This window comes from Alligator mississippiensis, chromosome 10 (assembly GCF_030867095.1).
Source record: "Alligator mississippiensis isolate rAllMis1 chromosome 10, rAllMis1, whole genome shotgun sequence".
Classification (NCBI taxonomy): Eukaryota; Metazoa; Chordata; order Crocodylia; family Alligatoridae; genus Alligator; species Alligator mississippiensis.
In genome coordinates, this window is record NC_081833.1 from 7303775 (window position 1) to 7321812 (window position 18038).

The window sequence follows — 18038 nt, forward strand, 5'->3', positions numbered from 1 at the left end:
GGGGGCCGTTGGACTTGACTGTAATTCTCTTGTGTTACTAGAGCTTTTTTGCTGGATGTAAATCAGTTATTTCACTGGAGTTGCCCTGGTATGAAGCTGCAGTTACAGCGTGGTGAATTGGACCCTGTCAACAGAGACGCCTTTGAAAGTCTGACCTAAAAAAACTTGAGGGATTAGTTTGTTTTTCTGATTAGTTTAATGAAAACTAACTTAGATGCTGGATGCTAAATTTCGATCTACTAATAAATTTTATTGCCATTTTTCTTAAATCCTGATCAAGGGAGGGAACTTTTTTGATTTTCTTGCTGCTCTATCCAATAAGCAGCAAAAATGAAAAGTCTCTTCTGAAGGGATGTTACTCTGTGCTGCTAGGACAGAAGCAAAAGTGAATGCTGGTTAGAAAATTAAGGACCTAGGTAGGACTTATTTCTCATTCCCTCTGACAGTCCCTAAACTAACAGGGTGTGATAAAGGGAGCCTTACAGGTAGGAGAGTCCTTAGTGGATATTTTTATGGTGACTGGCATGGAGCATATCAGTGGTCGGTATGGCAGAAGGAGATGAATCAAAAGCTCCTGCAATGTGGATGTGATGATGTCAAGTATTAGCAATGATTCAGGTTGTCAAAGCAGGTAGAGCGTGGACAATATCACTCGTATCAAAACAGAACTTGTTTCAAATAAAGGGTAAAGTATTCATGTTATTAGCAGTCCTCCTGATGTAACGTAATTTGGGACCCAACCAAAAGCCCAGTGATGACCTTTCAAAGGTGCAGAATGCAGACGCGGATCAACATTTTACAGCCAACCTTGCTGTCTCTGTAATAGCCACTCTCAATCTAATTACTGTCATTGCAGCTGGGACCAATTTCAGATCTGAGATCAAAACGTTTCAGATTCTAATCCGAGTCCAAATCTGAATTTTTCAGTTCTGCTAATCTCATCTCTTACATGATAGCACAGTGGAAACCAGCTGCAGTATAAGATAGTGTTCTTAGTATATATATTTTTTCTCTTTTTGGACATCTCTTAATATTTCTTAAGAATACCATCCTCCTTGATGCTCTGTATTATTTTGGCCTGGCCTGAGGCTGACATAAGAGGCTGAGACACTAGTAGCAAGAGCACTGGCTTGTGTTTGCAGTCCATTGCCTCTCATTTGCCCATTTGGAGTACTGCTTATTTAAGAGTTACTGTATGATCCTGTCTCTGGTCTTACGTTGCCAAATGAAGAACAAAAGCCAGTGTACCACAGACTGTTCAATGAAACCAGGTGCCACTGAATGTTTTGAAATTTCGCTTCAAGAGTCACTCGATTTTTCTCATCACTAATAAATCGATTCAACTGTATTTTCCCTATCGTCCAAATTGCACATCTGTAAAAAACAAAGTCCTATCATCTCATCTATTTGTCCCTTAAAAGAGTACTACACAAAAGCACCAAAATGCACTAACTTTCAACTTTTTTTTGAACACAAGGTACCTGTGGTTACCTTTATTTATTTACCATGGGATCAGGTACTTTTATGGGGCTTCCAAAATCCCCCTGCCTTGAATGATAGTTAATTCTTTGCAGTGCATCCATTTTGATGTATTAATATTGTATTCTTGTAATATTGGTGCTGCACAAAACCAAACTCCATGCAAACAGATTGCTTTCCGGGCTGAGTATTGAGGTGGATACAGCCATGGTTTGCTAGTGGCAGTTGTTTCCAGACCTCTGTATATTTGTGGTGGATGGGGAGGGGAGGAGAGACAGCATTGACTTTAAATCTTGCAGCATGTTGGGTTCTGTCTTAATAAAGATTTAGGCTCAAGTTAAATTAATGGATCTTTCTTTTGGCCATAATAAATAAACCGGGGGCTCTTTTTTGTGGCTGCATCTCGCTGTTGCGGGTTGCAGCTGCGGCTAGGCTGAGTCCTAAGTACATCTCGAGGTTCTTCATTGGTTTCTTAAAGAAAAAAAAAGAGAGAAAGATGCTCCTTATGATTCATTCCCATATTACAGTGTGGAGTTACTGACAGGGATCTTTTTTCCATTACCTAATTTGTTTTTCTTCTAGATAATGTAGGTGTGGCAGCTAGCATGTACTCATTTGAATAATAGTCGGATCAAAAGACCCGATTTCTTGCTTCAGTGGGTTTATGAAGCACTTAACATCAAATCTGATGTTTTTTAACATTTATACTTAGAAAGCTTGGAAGCATGCTCGTGTTTTAAAGACAGAGTTGATTTCTGCATGTTACGCAACACAGAATTTAGCTCCTTAGCTGCAAACTGTGCCGGCATTGCCGCAGGTATTGTATATAACCGCTGGTCCTTTAGTTTAAAATCAGCAGTGCATTAATGAAGAAAGCTTTTGACAGGGACTTCACACAGCCGAGCAGCAATTTACTTTCATTACTGTTAGTCACTTTGGGTGCTAGAAAGAACAACTAATGGCTTAAATACAAACTGTACATTTTGAGTTCTGAAGGAGGAGGGAGAGAAAAAAAAAGCCGTGTAGCATATCTGAGTTCCCTATTGGTGTGGGTGGCACTCAGCTTTCAAGTGTACTGTATCGTCATGTGAAAAGGAGATGTGGGTGCAGAGAGCTCAAATGATTGCACAGATGCAAATGCAGAAAGCACTATGAAAAGGTCATTAGGAATTAGCTGGGAACTTACCAATAAATAAGAGGGTGCCTGTTTCCGTGGAAGTAAAGGAAAAACCCAAATGAAGAAAAGGAGTGGAGTTAGGAGCCCCCTGCTCCTGCCAGGACCAACGCCTCCCAATACAACTGAATGTGGAAATCAGCAATGAATCGGAGCACAACACCGAGAAAACAATTTACAACGCACGTGAAAAGTTAAGCTTCTCAGTTTGAACCAATCAACCCCAAAGGGCAGGTGGAAGCTTCAGCTCGCACGTACTGGTAGGGATAAAAACTTGTGTTTTTGCAATCTGCTAGGAACTTTTGAGCTGCGGTGCTATTGTTCATTTAAATTCAATAACAAGGAGCTGACAGCTGTAGTTAATAAAGAACTGGAATTCTACCTGAAGGATGACTTCTTGTTTTACATCAATGCCCGACAAACCTATATCCATCTTTCTTATCTGGGTGTTCTTTGCACATTTGGATGGATTTTGGAGCTTTCCTGCTGATGGCTACATTTTAAGTGTCTATTGGAGCCATTGAGGTAACTTTTCTTACTTGAAATCCAAAAAGTCTTTGGATCTGCCCTACACAATACAATTAGAAGTTTTGCAGTCTTGAAGCTGGAAAACCAGGTGTTTTTGCCTTCCTTCTGTTTTACTATGAAGTAACCTGCGACTTCGATTGGATGAGCTTGGAAGAACCAGGCTAAAATAATTTTGAAGTACTGTGCATGCCAGAAAAACTCAGCTCTGTGTCCATTTGGATTCGTGTAAATATGTTGTTATACTCTAAACTATTTTTTCACTTATCAGGCCCAACATAATCCCAGAATTACATTAGAGTAAACATTCAGGACTCGTGGTAGAGGCATGGGTGACTGGTGCCTCCTTAGTCAGGGGGGGCACATGCCCCCCCAGCGACTGGGGGATCCCCCGTGGCCGATCTCACTGACCAGCGGGTGGGTAGCCAATCTTGCTGTGGCCACTTCTGCACCACTTCCCAGCCAGCACCTGCAGCGGGGGCACCGGCGCTCCCACCTGCCACCTCGGCTCATCGTCTTAGTGGTGAGCACGGCCAGTTAGGGGGTGCACCGGTGCTCTCAGGAGGTGCACATGCACCCCCGTGTACCTCTTGTGTGTCGCCACTGGGTCAAGGTGATATCTTTTATTAGACCAACTAGATTTTTGCAAAGTAATTTCTTTAATTGCAAATCCTGAATGCTTTTTCCTCTAGACCAATACGGCTACAACCTGGATACCATTAAAATGAGCAAACATGTAGAGAGAACCTCAATATTTTTTTTTTTTTGGCTGAAAATCAGTTTTCTGTACAATCTAAAACAGTAATTCCTTTAGCTTCCTTACACTCCTGATAATTGAAACGTCCAGTTTGGAAGATAACGTAGTACAAAATAAAGTGGAATTTCCTATGGAATGATGATCATAACATTTTCTTATATTCGGATTGTGACAGTATAATTTTGGTCAGCCGAATTTACTTTCTGACAGCCACATCGCTAATTCTCGATGGAATTTGCCGAACGTATCTATTATACGAAGTTAGAGAAAAGATAAGACAGAATTGCAGGCCATCTCCAGCTGACGTGGTAATGAAACAACTTCTCATGAAATGAGAAAATAGCAAGGTGGTTGATCACAACTGCGTACTGCTTACACTTGACTCGGGAACCGGTTTTGGATGACAGCTACGACAGCCCTACTGCTACTGCAAAGGAACATCAGTCTCTCTTAAGACGAGCTCTTCTTATGCCTGTGCCTGCAAAATCAGATCCTCATGAAGAGGCTTCTCTCCTGTAGCTATTATTATAGTGGCACATGGTGGGAGGCTGTCGTTGCCATCATAAATAGCTGCATAAAAGAATGAGGAGAAAGAGGCAATCTGATACACGTGCCAAAGGCAAAATCCCATGGAAAGAAGTATTCCATTTTGCTAGGGGAACGTCTTGGGAAGTTCAAGGTTGCAAAGGGAAGGTAGGCAGACCAAAATAATTGGTGTGCAATACCCAAATGAACGGTCCTGTTCTTGCAAATAAAATGCCACCGACCCGTCCACGTTGCACCTTAACATCTAGCTGTAACGCTGCTTCAAGCACTGACTCGGATGGACGACCACGGCTGACTGAATCACTAGCCCTGCTTTTAAGAAGGCCTATATCGCATTAGGTGTGATCCCACGATATCATCACCGCATGCATCCCTGCTGTCTTGGACGCATTGCAGCGACTGCTGTGTTGCTCATTTGTGTTGAGAAGATCAGGCGTGATTCTGAACCTTGTGCTACAGCTCATCGGAGCACAAGGAGGAGCACCTGACTGAGCTAACGTGCTGTTAGGAACATCTGTCCTTGCTGCAGGGACGTGTTATTTCTGTGCACGTATCTGGCTTGGGAAGCTTGCTGTTTTGTGAGAGAGAGTAACCAAACTGACAAGGGTTTCTAGCAGGACATCTACATAAACACGTACCCACACACACACACACACACACACACACACACACACACACACACACACACACACAGCCTGTGCAAGCTACAGGCGCATGTAGCTTCTGCCTTGCGAGGTGGTGAAATTCCTGTAATAAATGGTATGTCTCACTCATTGCCTGTCCTACCTCAAAGCTGGCCCTGCATTCACGTTTGAGCAAGTTTCTAACATGATCGATCTCTTGGCCGGTTCAAGTGGTGCTGCCTGTCTGCAAGCATCGGTTGGTCACAAGTATGCTCCATCATAAAAACAGTGAATTTCCACTAAAAGTGCATTGGTAGGAGAGCCTGGACCAGACCTGGATCAATAAAATACATCATTCTCTTCAGTTGCATCCTTTTTGCTTCCTAGCCTGGGTAGATTTTGCGAGAGAAGCGCATAAAATGATAGCATGATTATGTTAAAAAAAAAAAAAAGAAGTTTTTTTTAAATAGCTTTAGTGGTTTCTAAATTCTGTGAGTGATTCATTATATCCTTCCCAGCAGCCTATATAGTTGGTAATAAGGAAACCTGGGGAAAAAAAGTTTGCGTGTTGATATATAGATATAACTTTGTAACTAGTTCTGAACGAGTTATTTGTAAATCTCGTGATACAGGCAAAACCTGTGATGTGCTATCCGCTACCGGTAGCACCAAATAATTATTTTTAACCTACCAAAGAGCACAAGGCTAGGTATATTTTACTCCTGAGAAAAGAAAGAGGTGCTAATTCTTAAATACCCCCACAAATCAACCAATTAGGTTTTCTTTAAATAATACTCTGATTAATACTTTCCACTTACGTAGCACTTCATATGTTCAAAACACCCTATAGGCATTAATTAACTAATCAGCCCTGAATAAATGCAGCTTGGTAAGAATGAAAAATTGTATGGAAATGAAGCCACTTCTCCTCAGTTTTACCTGCCCCTGAGTGATTTATGAATCACTTTCTACATTCCTAAAAGTGCTTTTTGAAGCACTTCAAAAAAAAAAATGCCACAATAATATTGCTTAATAGCTCTGAAAGCTGTTTGACTTAGAAAAGGTGGAATTTACAACTTCAAGGAGAAAAGTTCTCCCCTCGAACTGCAGCAGGTCTCAGTGGCTTTGAGAGCGCAAATGGCGCTCTATCAACTAAAATTGCGCATAACTACCCGAGGCCTACTGAATTCAGGCAAAATACAAAATGTTTGACTCGTGGTTTTGTTTGTTCAGTCTTTTTTTTTTTAAGTTTAGTCAACCCCCCCAAACCCAAGCCTTTGAGAACAAAAGAGACATGTATGCCCAGAAATGTATCTGCTTTGAATATCCAGAGATCAGTTGGTTAGACAGCGAGCTGGGTTGGAGACCCAAGTCCAGGAGGTTGGTTATAGAAATACCGTTGAGAATCTGGTTCCAACTCTTTAGTACAACACAGCATGATACATTGAATGTCAACTGAAAGTGTCAGCTGCTTTGCTCCTGTGAGATTTATTTTGTTTTCTTTTTGCCAATAAATGTCTCTAATAATTGATTCCTCCAACATCTGGCAAGCAGATTAACACGGACAGCTAATGTCCCCCAAAGCAGAACGGTGATCCATTTTCATCATGTTTAATAAAAGAGTTATTTTAGGAGTTATTTTCGATTCACATTGTGCTGCGTTACCAAGTCGTCACAAAAGAAGTTGATTTTTGCATCTCGGTAAACATTGACTCCGCTTTTCCAATCTAGGCCACGCAAAATAGGACGCCAGTCCCTGAGCTGATTACTCACATGGTGTCTTTTGCATTGAACATGACTTGCAGATCGTTACAACATTGGCCTTGGGGTTGTTTTTTTTCACAGTGTGTGTAGAGGAGGTAAGGATTAGATTATCTCTGAAGTCCCAATCCACTGCTGTGGCATAGAGTGGCAGTGAGAAAGGGGTAGACCTCAGTTGTAAATGGCCAGCTCTGCTGAAATCGGTGGGGCTATGGACACTTACAGCAGGATGAGTAGATTTATGTGGGCGTTAAGACCCTTTCCATTGCCAGAGCCAAGGAGAGGGACCTTGCGGTAGATGAGAATTGGGCCCTGACATCCTTACAGGGACAGCTCTACCTGGAAAAGTGCCTCTGCGCTATTGGCTCCTTCTTATTCAGTAGATTTGGTGGTATGCATTTGCTTTTTATGGTAAGAACCACACAACAAGAGTGTGAACTGGATTTTGTTTCTCCCACGCATCATTAATATACAACAGCACCCTTTTCAAATCTGAGCCACTTCTTTGAAGACACTGGAGATGCACAGGTGTCCAAAGTGTGTAACGGGGCCGCGTTGAATGAGGCTCGCTGGTGTAAACGAGAGCTGAAAATTGTTCCTTGCTGGTGATACTGCAGGAATTTTGCTTGAGCCTCTGGCCCCAGCTGGGGTTTGCGGGGCCGGGTGTAAGAAAAATAACATCTTTTTACTGAGCTGAGCGCATACGATTGGGAAACAACAAACATAATACTATACAGGAAGTGTCTGCAACTGTGTTTCAAATTAGATATGGAAATTGGTGGCGTAATGATGGAGCGGTCGCGTCCATCAAGGATGCAGTTCTCAGAGCCATCTGTCTCAATCCACCTAGACATCTGCAAATATCCCATAGCTTTGGAAACCCAGGACTGGTTAAGATTGTCAGTAGAGTCCACCTCCGTTTCCTGGAATGGAAGAAATCAACCCTTTGCCAATTCTGGGCCTGTCACCCTGGCTCCCACCGCCAAAAAACATGACTGGCAGAAGGTACATTTTCTGTCCAAAAGTCGAAATAAAAAACCCAACAATCTCAAGAGAGTTTCTAGGCAACTAGGAACATAGCCAATGGGAAGAGCAAGAGATGACAGACCCATATTCAAACTATTTTTGCAAGAAAGCTCCAGCTGAGGGCTAGGAGTAGTAGTTATAATAAGAAAAGAATATTTAGTGCTCCCTTATTGTCTAGAGAAATGACAGTTTGGTTTGTGAATGGCAACAGTGGTGTTTTATACACACACACGACAAATCCGTTGTTGTACAGTAATAGGATTGTAATTCCCAGTCTGTCATCATCTTTAAAGTGTTTTTCAGAGGTAACAATCAATATTTCACCAGTGCAGCGAGCCCCTGGGCCTGAAACATTTTTTGTATATGCCACAAGTATTTAATCTATGTCTTCAGAAATCTTGTTTCTTCCCTAAAAATGTAAGCTGTTGGTTGACTAATGGTTGACTAATGTTGTGAATCACTTAGAACCACAGATGGCCATACATACTCTAGTAAGGTTTCTTTTAAATTGGAGATTGAATAATAGCATCTCCAGTTGCTGCTGGCAAACTCACTGACAGGAACACCCAGGAAAAATGGTCCTTAAAGATGCCCATTTCTATAACTCAAACTGAAAGAAAATTGCTGAGTACAACACTTTATTTGTTTTAGGATGTGCAACAAGGCAGAGGTGTTTTATGCACTGCTAGCTTTGGCTGTGTGTATGGCTACTGGGTAAACCCAATTTCTTAGAAAACCTATGAAATGCCGTATTGGAGTTGGCTCCATCGTTTCGCCGCCTTAGGCCTGCTGCTTCCACTGCTTTCACATACAGTTAAAAAGCCCTATTTTGGTGTCTCTTCCCTGATACCTGCCATCACAGTAGAGTGTGCTTCTTTGACTAACTGGTTTACAGCCAATATCTTGCAGCAGGCATATGAGGGAGATAGGAAGTATGGATTTTTTTCTGAGTAGCGCTAATGGCTGTTACTGAAGGTGGCTGCCTAGTACAGCAAAGTGTCCCAAGTGATCTCAATTAGGCAATATACAGCTCTGTTCCCCTACCCAGTGGACCTCAGGCACACAGCCACAAGTTGCAGTAGATGGCAATGATTCCCAAATGAATCTGCTGAGGTCTATGCAGATTGACATAGGATGAAGATAGAGGAGATGGAGATTTAGCACTTTTACACATCAGAACAAATAAGAGATATTAAGGCTTGGCAGCTGAAACAAAAAATTAGAAGAAAAAACATTTGGTCTGGAACAAACCAAACAGAAAATATTGAACTATTATTACCTTAAAAATTCTGAAATAGTTCATTTTGGGTCAACATGAAACAAATCATGTTTGACCCAAACTTTTTTGTAGTGGCAATGCGTAGGGGATGCACGGGGTGCACATGCACCCCCTGAGAGTGCCAGTGCACCCCCTGATCGGCCACACTCACCACTTAGGCGATGGGCAGTAGGGGCAGGCAGGAGCGCCGGTGCCCTGCTGAGAGGGCCGGCTGGAGAGCAGGAGTGCCGTGGTGCTCCCAGAAGCAGCTGCAGTCACGGAAGCAGCCACAGCGATCGACCGCCTTGCGATAGCCATGGAGGGATATTCCCCCTCCCCACAGTCAGCGAGATCGTCTGTGGGGGGACGTATCTTGGTCGCTGACTGGTTGTGGGGGGGGCACATGCCCCTCCCCCCCCCCGACTAAGGCTAAGCACAGTCACCTATGCTTTTTTGTATCATGTTTGGGCTATTTAAACCATTTACAAACCTTTCTTGCCTTTTAAAAAATTAGCCTAAATTGAAGTGGGGAAAGTTTTTTTTTTAGTTAGAGAGGTTGAAACGTTTTCAGTTGGAGAGTGTCACACATTTTGCTTAAAAACTGGTGAACTGAACTGGTTTGGTACTGCCTGAATTCCATTTCCTCCCCCCTCCTTCCTTTACTCCAGGCAAAATTACTCATTGACTCCAAACAGGATTTGTGGATAGATTTTGTGAGTGATTGTCCAAAATGAGCAAATTACATTTTGTCCTGGCTTTTGGACTCTCAGTTATTCCTTCCCTTTGACTAGATGCCGAGCAGCCTCAAATCCCAGTGATGGTTTTGGGAGCTGAAGGTACTAAGAACCTTACAGAAGTGCATCGCAGCAAACATTTCTGTGTTGGAGGGTGCCTGTTGTTTGCTGGTCTTTTGGGTAAGCGAGAAAAGTGTGAACAGGTAGAATTAAAAACAAAACAAAACATGGGATAATTAACACTGACCTGCTGAAAATAGACTCGCTCTCTTTTATCTTTGAAAAGAGTTAGAACCAGATCAACAGTTTTTAGGGCTATTTAATTCTCTCGTTACACTTACAAGACTAATCTCTGATAACGGCCTTTCTCATTAATTCTTTTATGTCACAGATTTTCAGATTGTAGGGTCAGAAGGGACCCTAAGTTTGCCAAGTCCTACTTCCTCTGTATCCCAAGCCACAGGATGTCACTCAGTTTCTGTGGTATTGAACTAATTTGTGAACGGATCAATAGCAGGGACAGCATTAGCACTGTGGGGTATTAAAAGCTGTGCAAGGCCGTAGGATTTCTTCTCTGCAGCACCCCCCATAGCTTTTTATTGCTTCTTGCTGCTTGCAGTTAGGAGGCAGGATTTGACCATCTTGCTTTTGCTGTGCATGTCAGCATGGATCTTGAGAGCAATGGGCTCCACACAAAACCCTTAAGCAAGCTGAAACCGTGGCGCTGTCTCGGAACAGATCCAGACGGCTCTGCATTTGCTTCCAGGGCTGAACATTTCCTTTGTGATCCTCCAGTCAAGCGAGCAAAGTTTGGAGATTAGTTTAAAAGTTTAGGAATGTGGCTGTCACTTGTTCTGTGGCACGTCCTGCTCTTCCCTATGAAGCGTCTCTCAACACAATAAAATCATTTCATATTTCATAACTTGGCTTCCACCTTGGCTTTCATTCATGGCAGTTCCTTTGTACTTCTTCAGGGAAAGTATTTCTCCTCCATGCTAGTTTTAATTCAGCTCAAGTTTAAAGCTCCTTGAAGTGAAGCAATCGTCGGTGTCTGCATTTGTGCCTACTGTTGAAAGGGAGAGCTTATAAATAAAAAGCTTTTCTACGACTCTCTATTTTTCCAGCAGAACTTGCTCGGCCAGTGACACAGGGACTGATGTTCACTTTCCAATTACAGGAGAACAGTTCAAGCCAGAAGGTAAATTGGCCCAGATCTAGAAAGATGTTAAAGTTCATGTGAACCCCCACAGAGAGATGTTCAGTGCCAGGAATTTCTCCTGGCTCTGTTGGGTCGGTTGGGAAATTTTCCCAGAGTACTTTATCTTAGACTGGTGATTCTCAACTGGCGTGCTGTTGCATCTCAGGGTGACGTCAGACTCTTCCAAGGGTGCCACAGCACCCAGCCCCTGTTCTGGGAGGAAAGCGACTGGCTGCTCCCTGCCTCCCAGTAGCTCTTGCCTCTACCAGCCCCGCACTCCCAGCAGCATGCTCAGCTGTGTGTGTCCAGGTGAGAGGACATGGGCCTGCACTTCTCAGCCCTGCTGCTTCCATGCTCCCAGGGTGGTAGGAATGGCCATGGGTGCATGTGGGGTGCCTGTAGATGTGCTGTGAGGCTGCTCCAATATGTTATAATTAAAGTGCGTTGGAGCACTTGATTAATTGATTAATCTAGTCTGCTGGAGTGTGGTAATTACCGCACTCCCATCAGCCTCCACATCTCATGTATTAGCATCCCCGTGGTTCAAAATGGTGGTGGGGGCACTTGAACTAAAGCGCGTTGAATGAGCTTTAGATCAAGCACCCCCCACTGCCATTTTGAAGTGCAGGGACACTGATACATGAGACACTGCAGCAGTTTAATTAGAGTGGCTCTCGGAGGCGCTCTAATTAAAGTGCGCTCCATCCCCACCCCACTCCCATAGCAGGTGTAAAAGTGTCCATGGTTCTAGTCACCGGCATGCAGGTCCTACTCACCACTTGTGTTCAGCACATATTTCTGGTTTGAAATCAGTCTGGCCTTTGGCCCTCCGGTTCTCTTTAAAATTACATATTTTTTTCCAGTGCCTTTTTGTTTTTCTGCATGACAACAACGCAGGGAACACAATACTGTAAGTCGGGCAGAAGGCAGGGCAGGTACCGGACGTGTGAGAATTGATAAAAATGTCGTGTTGTCTATGCTTATGGAAATGACTGTATATAAAATCAAGACAGAATAAATTCTCATTCCAGGGAATATAACTAACAGTAAATATCATTTTGTCAAAGATGTAAAATTATGTCTCAGTCCTGTATCATAAAACTCAAGGAGACTTTTGTTTTCAACTATAGTAGGAACAGGAGCAAGCCTTTGAGCTGCTCTTACCAATGCATTATTAAGATATTTCACATAGGCTAAGTAGAGACAGCCAAAAAGCCTGAGGCTGAATCGATTGAATCTTTGCTAGTTAGTCCAAGCTGTGTAGATTGAACCAATTAGCCAGCAAACAGTGTGTGGCAGGGCACTTGATGTGCCTGCCACTTGAAGAGGTCACAGGTAATTGCAGAGTCAGCCTACCCAGGGGGTTGGTAGGTGACACTGGGCCTGATCAAGGGAGTCACCTGATTGGGGAAGGGCTGAGTTTAGGCAGGATATAAGCCCAGACCCCAAGAGCAGGGCTGGCAGTAACATCTTGGGAGCTGGTGTAAGAACATCTCCCAGCAGAAAGGCTGCTGCTCCTGCATGCTAGCAAGGAGAATGACATCTGGAGCTTGGGTAGGAACTAAGGGGTTGGAGGAGATGCCTGGGGATCTAGTGTGGGGTCCAAAGCCCTGAGAAGGGGGCTGAGTCGGGAGGCTGGATTACCCCAAAGAGAGAGGGGCTGAGTGCGCAGGGGCCTTGAGAGGCCAAGTGAGCCCTGGGAGAGGGACTGAAAGTTTGGAGGCCTATTGAGAGGCCAGATCTCAAGTGTTTGAGAGACCTAGGGGAGTGTCTGAGTGAATCCAGTGAGTGGGGAAAGTACAGGGGCCTAGTGAGGAGTCTGGATGAGCCCAGAGAAGAAAGGGGCTGCATTAGGGAAGACCTATGGAGGGCTTAGGTTGAGCCTAGAGAGAGGAAGCAATCTATGGAGGGACTTGAGAGGGTGGATCCACAAAGACAAGAGGGCTGACACCTGGAGGACTGACCCTGGGAATCCCAACTGGCCTGTGCAGGGCCAGGGCCCAGGAGGGGCCGAAGGGTGAAATAGACTACGGCAGAGCTTGCCAGAGCTGGGAGAGGCTGGAGTTCTTGACTGGCTTGAGCCAGGACCAGGGCCGAGGAGAGGCTGAAGGTCATTGTGTGGCTACAGCTGAGAGGAAGCGGTCTGGGGGTGTGCAACCTGGGATGACAGTGGCTGGTGCTAGGCCACCTGCGGAGGAGGGATCAAGGAAAGGGGTCCAAGAGTGAGCTGGTGGCCAGAGATGGAGCACTCGGATGGGAGATGGAGCCGGGCTCATTGATTAGCAGCCCAGGAGGGGCATAGGACATCTAGGGGGAGCCCAGAGAGGGATGAGTAAGATCAGATGGCCTGAAGTAAGGCTAGTCCTGGGTAAGACTTGAAATTGCACCCTACTGGAGCTGGTTAGTATGGTGGGGTTGCCTCCATGATAGTGAGGCCCAGCCAGGGGCCTGAGGCCTATAGTTGCTGGGGTTTCATTGGGTTGCCTCCATGAAATGCCATGTGCAGGCCACCCCAGGGAAAGGTGAGGATGGGGAACCAAAACACCTCTTTATGAATTAATTTGAATCTGGAGGGGATCTGGGACAGAAGTTTAATAAACCAATTTAACCTAAATCAATTAAATCTGATACTACATCTGTCCAGGTTCATCTTAAACCAGTTTTGACCATTTTGAAAGTGGGTTACATGCACTGAACTTCTGTTGTTAGAGATTTGAACTGGTTTCTGATCACTTATACTAGTTTATATGTAATTGTTATGCCTAACTATAAAATCTCTCTGGAGCATGCAAAATAGGAAGAAATAAATGTCTTTGTTCATACAGCATATCATGGTTAGCGTGTACATTATAAATGGTGTTTTATGTCTCTGTAGCAAAATAATCATGCTTTGATAGTAAGTATGGTAATTTTGTCCATCTTCAAGTGATTGTTATATGGGCATAAATAATTTTACTATGTAATATTATTATGGCAGCGGACATAACCCATCACTAATACATTGTTTTTCCTGTTGTGAAACCTCAGTGTACAAAGGGCTTCTTGCCAAGACAGCCATACAGAGGCCATTTCATCAAATTTGATCCAGAAGAAATTGGATTCTAAGATATGCTGAGTAAAGCTACCCAGAGAATGAATTTCATAAAGGACTTAAAAAATTTGCTTCCTTCTAAATTGGAACAAAACTGGAAAATTTCCAAATTCTCCCGGAAAACATTTCAAAACACTTTATTTGGATAAAATGTAAACGTGATTCAGTTATTTTTATTTTGCATTCAAACTTAACATGAAAATTTCAACAAAAATGAAAAGTTGTTTTGAAATAAAAAATGGAAATGTTACATTCTAGAAATGTTGAAAGAAGACATTTCAACATTGTCAGAATCCCCCCCCCATTTGTTTTAATAAAATCTTAAGCAAAATCCATCCAATTTCAGTAACATATATTCAAGCTGAATAGGGTTCCAGCAAAATTTTTCCAACCTATCCTGATGGTTGAGCATCTGCAGTTACATGGGGTGTTCAACATGACTTATCAGGTGCTAAAAATCTCAATCTTGGTTCAGTTAGAAATTTCTTGCCATCTAAATCTGTAGAGTATACATAAATAAAAGACACCAGTAATTCTGCCAAACAGAGTTTATAATTAGTGGGACAAAAATTATTGGATTTTGAGTGTTTCTGTGGAAGCAACGTGACATGACAAATTTTTAGAGGCTATATCAATATCATTAATATTTATGATGCACTTCAGGAAATAGCTATTGTGTGCCACATCCATCAAAGATTAGTTCAGCAGAATTGTATTCAACTGTTACACTTTGCCGGATGATGAACATTGAATGACAATAGCCAGAGATTATATGAAGAATTTTATGCTCAAATTTTATGCCTACTTGGGTAAAATCATCAAATTATTCCACTGTGAGACAATAACTTTCTTTTAGATGCCCATGCTGATGTTTGGTGCAATCAGGTGTAAAACAGTCATGAAAATGCAGGTAACGTTGATGACAAGTACGCCATAGAGCTGGTTTTAAGGTGTCCGGGATGAAGTCACAAGGATGATACTCTGCTAATCCCCATCTTGGAAATCCTTCATATTGAATCGCAGTGCTTTGGCTACAGGTTTCCAGTTGTTTTCAGTTTTGGTGATGGCATTTTACAAAGTGATGAATGCTCTACCTGGCCCAGTACATGACCTTTCCGCACAGTCTGGGTCCCCCTTTAAAATCCATTCTTTCACAATCTAGGATGGGGTGGGCAATTATTTAGGGCGGAGTGCCGCTTACTGAGTTTTGGCAAGCCATCGAGGGCCGCATGACAGGCAGCCAGGGGCAGATAAATATTAATTTTCTAAATTTTTTATTGGCTCCGTGTGCCAATAAAATGGAATGGCCTGGCGGGCTACGTCCAGCCCCCAGGCTGCATTTTACCCACCCCTGGTCTAGGAGGATTGTGCTGAAGTTGTCTCCAGGTCTGGATTTGCCAGTGCAATCATTTGAGGTGCCTCTCTTTAAGGTGTCTGTTTTTTTTCTAGAAAAAAGCTCTCTTGACTATTCTGTATGGTAGTGCCCTGAGCACAGGTATAGAGACTATAATAATGAATCCAGCAGTGCAGAGGTTACATACATGAAGATTACTGTAGGTGAGATAACACACTGTTTTATGTGAAGCAACAACATCCCAGCCATAATCCTGGAGGGGAGCCTGGTAGAGCTTGAGTGTCAGACTCTACTCACTCTCCCCATAGTTTTGACCTCTTGCAAGTTAAATCAACTCTTCTCCTGATGGATGTGTACCTCAGGCATCTGAACTTAAGTACATCTAGGTAAAGCTAGATGTGTATTACCATGCTACCCTTATAAACTATATCCTATAGTCTTGGTTCTTCTTGTCATGTTCTTGCCATGAACTAAAGGTTGTGATGACTAGGTATTTAGCAGAATTGGGCAGATTCATTGGCATCTGACAGGGGCCGTGATGTGAAGGCTTCTGCTATGGTCATTATGGCAGTCGTAGGTTGTCTTGGTAGGAGGTGATGGGTGGATTTAACACATTTACAAAAGAAAATGAACAGAGGAGCAGCAGCTACCAGGGGTGGGGGCGAAGACTAATTTTGGGGTGGCTATGGCCACTCTAACAGGCAGGGATGGTGCTAGAGGGGGCTGTAGCCACCCCAAAATGCACCATAACCCCCCTCCATAGCCACTTCTCTTCCCTGCCCCATGCAGCTTAATCCACCCCACTCCCGCCCATAGTGCAACCCCCCAATTTTCCTTCTAGCCCACCGCAGCCCCCGCACCGGGAAGAGGCTGGTGCCGCCCCTGCCAGAAGGTGACTCCTGCTCCTCTCTTAGCAGACTTATAGTTTCATATTTTTTTTAGGGGCTGGAAGGGACCTTACAGGTCATTGGGTCCAGGCTCCCTGCACTTTGCAGGAAAGACTGCTGGGGTCAGCTGACCCCAGCAAGATAATTTGGCTGATAATTTGCTGTGGGTTTTTTTCACTTTGGAAGTTCATTTTGAATAGTTACAAATGCCCAGGTTGTACGCTGTCAGCAGAGATGGCTGAAACATTTCCCTAGAAGGAAGTGGAAAAATATTTGCCATTATTTTTGCAAACAAAAAGGAGGCTGCTGCTTTGTGATTTGGCTCCACACTCACAAATAGGTCAAATCTCGGTGTTTTTTTTTTTGCTGGGCAAAACATGTGGGTAGGAGAATTCCTTGGATGGGGCAAAAAAAAAGAAAAAAAAGAGTGAGATTAGATGGCCCTCAGAGGAAAGGAATTAGGGAGAGTCCTGAGGGAGGGGCTGCAAACAAGAAAAGTCAAGCCAAGCGCTCTGTATTTGGTGAGCAATGGAGCCAACTGAACTGGGAGGCTTAGTGCCCAAGAGGAAGCTCGAGAGCTGTTAGTTTGCTTACCTTAAACGAGCACTCCTCTTATTCCTTAACAGTTCGGCAATAATGTGGCTCATCCATAATTTTTCCAGAATGCTCATTTTGGGTTTATTGCCAATTAACTTAGCATTCTAGTCTCAGTCTGCAGTTGATTAGTCAGTAATTTGAACTAAAGCCCTCATCAAAAGGGCATCGTTTGTAAAACAGAAAAGAAATCTCAGAGATAGTGAAATTACTGTTAATTAAATCCGCACACGACTATAATGGGAACACGTGAACAAAATGATATTTGTTTTTGCACTGGGCTGCTAGCTTGAAGAGTCAGTCCTATTAGGACTATTTAATTGTCAGCCTATATTCATGAGATGTACAGCAAGCAGAGTCCTTTCTGCATGAATTAATTTGAACTGCATATGCACATGTGACTGATGCACATAGTACTTCTGTTATGCAAACAAAACCTCGCTCCTGTGAAGCATATGCAGCACCATATTTCGTATGTGCGTGTTGTTGCACCGAAAGCTTTTTCTTTCAAACATTCATTTGTATTGAACATGCCTCTTTGCTCAAGATTGGTGCAACCTCATTGACCTTACCCTAGTTATTTCTGATTTACAAAGCCCTCCGATCAGAATTAGACCCAGTAATTATTTTGCCTGCAATGTTTTTCTTTTTTTAATTAAATTAAAATGGTATCATAAAAATGGAGCAGAACAGCATGCAGACTGTTCTAGAAGGTATAACACAGAGTCTAAGCTGCTCTGTGTAGAAAGAAATTAATTCCAGAGGGGCCTACGTTTTTAAATAAGTGTTCAGCTGCAGCATTATTAAGATAATCAAGATAGTCTAATATGGTGCTTGGGGACAATCCTTGGCATCTTGTAAGTTGTTAGTTGTGTGGTACTTAGATTAGAAAAGGCTTTGTTTCGCTGCCCTTACTCACACTGGGTTATAAGGGACAACTACAGTCCACACTGGTTTGGAGCTTGCATGGGGTCTTCAAGGTTAGAAAAATAATAAATCAGTCTCTTCTGCAAGACAAAAGCAAGGATACC

At 43.2% G+C, this 18038-nt stretch overlaps 1 protein-coding gene across 3 annotated transcripts in view; it reads left to right on the forward strand.

The window, feature by feature from the left end:
- TMEM132B (transmembrane protein 132B) overlaps positions 1-18038 on the forward strand; it is a 364403-nt gene that overhangs the window by 247349 nt on the left and 99016 nt on the right. The gene's annotated exons all lie outside the window — the stretch shown is intronic.